The following is a 4,116-nucleotide window of genomic DNA, read 5'->3' on the forward strand; positions in this document are numbered from 1 at the left end:
TCACATGCAACCATTTACCATGGGCTCCAGCAGAGGGAGGGAAGAGTGGACTAGAGACAAATGAGGAGATGCTGGGGCTAGTGGCTCTGGGAAGAGAACTGAAGGAACAACCACAGGATCCCTGTGCTCAGTCATTCCCCATTCTGCAGAAGACATCTTTCTGGGGCAGAACACTCTCCTCCAAGCAGTATTAGCTTAATGTGAAGCAATAGTCCCACCTCTGCAGGAATCTCTCATGATTCACCATGTGGAGCTTAAGCCAAGCTGCAGAGGAGTATGCTTGGAGGCAATTTCAGTGTTGAAACTCAACAGAAAGCCTGCAGGCAGAAGTGGATCACTAGGAACTCTGAGAATTTAGCTGAGTGTCCCCTGGGCCCAGTGCTATTAAAAGCCAGTTTAGTGGGGAGTCTGGTTCTTTCTACACACAGTTAGGACTAGCACAGGGGTCCATAAGCTGTGGATGGCTGATAGCTCCAGACAGTTTGCCCTGGGCCAGTAACAGGCAGTGTCTTACAAAGGACTACACCGGTCTTTGCAGAACTATCTAACACACAGGAAAAATTATAAAGAGATAGCCCAAATAAGAAGGCAAAGAAACAGGCTACAAATGAAAGAACAAGAGAACCCTTCAGAAGAACTAAATGAAAGAAAGGCAAGCAATTTATCAGATAGAGAGTTTAGAGTAATGATCACAAGGATTTTCAACAGCATGAAAAAAGACATAGAAACCATAAACAGAGGGCCAGTCAGAAATAAAGAATGCAATATCTGAGATAAATACACTGCAAGGAATAAACAGGAGGTTAGATAAAGCAGAGAATTAAATAAGTGATTTGGAAGGAAAGGTAGAAAAAAAACCACACAGGTATGGCAGTAAAAAGAAAAAAATTAAAAAATATAAGGAGAACTTCAGAAATATTTTAGACAACATCAGTCTAACAACATCTTCATCATGGAAATACCAGAAGGAGAAGAGAGTGAGCAAGGGATCAAGAACCTATTTGAAGAAATTATGACCAAGAACTTTAATCTGGTGAAAGAAAAAGACACACAAGTCCAGGAAACTCAGAGAGTCCCCAAAAAATTTGGACCCAAAGAGGCTCACACAAAGGCACATCATAACTAAATTGCAAGGCTAAAAGACAAGAGAAAATACTAAAAGCTGTAAGAGAAAAGCAGGTAGTTACATACAAGGAAGCACCCATTAGACTGGTACCTGATATTCAACAGGAACATTTCAGGCCAGAAGGGAGTGGTGTGAAATATTCAAAGTGATGAAAAGCAAAGACCTACAACCAAGGCTACTTTACCCAGCAAGACTATCATTTAAAATCAAAAGAGAAATAAAGAGCTTCCCAGACAAGTACAGCTAAAGGAGTTTGATAACACCAAACCAGTACAGCAACATATGTTAAGGGCTTGCTTTATGAAGAAGAAGAAGAAAAGAAAGAAAGGAAAAAAAACTAGAAGAAAATAGTCTAACAATAAAATGCCACTAAATATGTATTTATTAATAATCATCTTAAATGTAAATGGCTTAAATGCTCCAACCAAAAGACATTGGGTAGTTGAATGGATAAGAAAACAAGATCCATGTATATGCTGCCGTCAAGAGCCCAATCTCAGATCAAAAGATACACACATATTAAAAGTAAAGGGATGAAAAAGATATTTCATGCAAATAGAAAGGAAAAAAATCTGGGTAGTATTTATATCCAATAAAACAGACTTTAAAACCAAGGCAAGAGACAAAGAAGTAAACTACATAATGATTAAGGAACAATCCAAGAAGTGGATATAACCCTAGTAAACATTTACACACCCAACAGAGCACCTAACTATGTGAAGGCAATGTTGATGGCTATAAAGGGAGAGAGAGCAACAGACATATAGTCATAGCCAGTAAAATCCATGAGGGATTTTTATACCCCATTGATTTCAATGCTTCAATGGATAGATCTTCCAGATGGAAAATCAAAGTGCCAGCGGTCTTGATTTTTGATGGTAGCCACACCTGTCAGAATGGCTACCATCAATAAATCAGCAAACAACAACTGCTGGAGAGGATGTGGAGAAAGGGTAGGCATTTTGCATGTTGGTGGGAATGTAGATTGGTGCAGCCACTGTGGAAAGCAGTATGGAGATACCTCAAAAAATTAAAAATGAAACTGCCTTTTGACCTAGCAATCCCACTTCTGGGAATATATCCAAGGGAAACCAAAACACTAATTCAAAAAAATGAAAGCACCCCTATGTTCATTGAAGCATTTTCTACAATTGCCAAGGTATAGAAGCAGCCCAAGTGTCCATTGGTAGATGAGTGGACAAAACAACTATGGGACATTTACACAATGGAATACTACTTGGCTATAAAAAAGATGAATATTTAATCCTTTGCGATAGCATGGATGGACCTGGAGAATATTATGCTAAGTGAAATAAGCTAGCCAGAGAAAGACAAATTCCATATGACTTAAGTTATATATGGAACAAACTGAACTAACAAGGAAAAGTGAGACAGACTCATAGATGGAGAATAGGAGGACATTAGAGTGGGGCAAGTTAGGGAGTAGAGGGATTGAAAGAAAAAGGACTCATGGACATTGACAACAGTGTGGTGATTGCTGGGGGGAAAGGGGTATTAAGGGACTAAATAAAGAAATAAGATCTATTTTAAAAAATTAGAAGGAGTTCCTCGCTTTGCAACAGCATGGATGAAACTGGAGAGCATTATGCTAAGTGAAATAAGCCAGTCAGTGAAAGACAAATACCATATAATCTCATCTATAAGTGGAACCTAATCAACAAAACAAACAAGCAATCAAAATATAACCAGAGACATTGAAATTAAGAACAAACTGACAGTAACCAGAGGGAAGGTGGGAAGGCATAATGTGGGGGAAAGGAGAAAGGGTTTTCAGGAACATGTATAAAGGACACATGGACAAAACCAAAGGGGAGTGGAATCAAGGGTGGGAAGTGGGGATGGCTGGGGTGGGGGGTAGTGGAAGGGGGAAAATGGAGACAACTGTACTTGAACAACAACTAAAAAATGTGAAAAGAATAAAAAAGTTCCTAAAAAATTAATTTGTGCTATGCTAAAAGAAAATTATTAGAAATGTCATGCATCTAAATAAGAGATAAACTAGTTTGTCATTAGATCCCAGGGTTTTGCACCTTCTAAGCCAGTGATTTTCAACATTTTTTCATCTCATGTTTCACATAAACTAATTACTAAAATTCTATGGCACACCAAAAAATATATTTTTTGCCAATCTGACAAAAAAGTAGGTGTAATTTTGATTCATTCACACCAGATAGCTATTGTTGTCTTGGCTATTGTCACTTTTTTATTTGACAATTTAAGAGAAAAGTGGTCTGTGTCCCTGACTAAATAGTCAGGTATTGCATGTTTTAAAAATTCTTGTGGCACACTAGTGTGCCTGCCATGACACATACGTTGAAAATCATTTTCTAGGCACTCAAATATTTGCTGAATGAGGGAATAAATTATACTGTAAAAAGTCACCAGAAAAAAAAAGATACTAGCCAGTGGGACGGGGAAGTGGTAAGATTGTCTAGCCATGATTATGGGTACAGCCCATTGTCAAGCTAGCCCAGATTGACGTGGGTGGCAGTGACAGAGTTCCTTAAAAGGAAGTATTGCTCTTCAGGACTAATTATATGTGACCAGTCTGAATCAGATATCCTTTTTGCTTCAGTTGCCAAAGGCATTTTTTGCAATACTCTCGGCTCTATAGGAGAAATCACATTGAAGTAAGCTATAGTAACAACCTCTTCCCCTCTTAACCTGTCTGTGTTTTCCTAGGGTGACTTCCTGTGCTCAACACAACAGTATTTTCAACTGAGTCCTTTGGCTGAGCCCCAGTTTAGGATTTATCTGTGTAATCTTCACTGGGCGTGACAGCTTGAAAGAGTTACAAGGGGCTCATGGGTTGGGTTAGCATTTAAAATTCTACCAAGCAACTTTCCATGGCTTTAAATTGATACGTGTGGTTTGTAGGCCCAGGGCACATAGCAAGAAAGGCACATACCTGCCATCATACCCTCACTTCCTCCTTCCATTTCCCATGATAGATGCTATTAGTTGGTTGC

The sequence above is a fragment of the Desmodus rotundus genome, chromosome 4, assembly GCF_022682495.2.
Source record: "Desmodus rotundus isolate HL8 chromosome 4, HLdesRot8A.1, whole genome shotgun sequence".
NCBI lineage: Eukaryota > Metazoa > Chordata > Mammalia > Chiroptera > Phyllostomidae > Desmodus > Desmodus rotundus.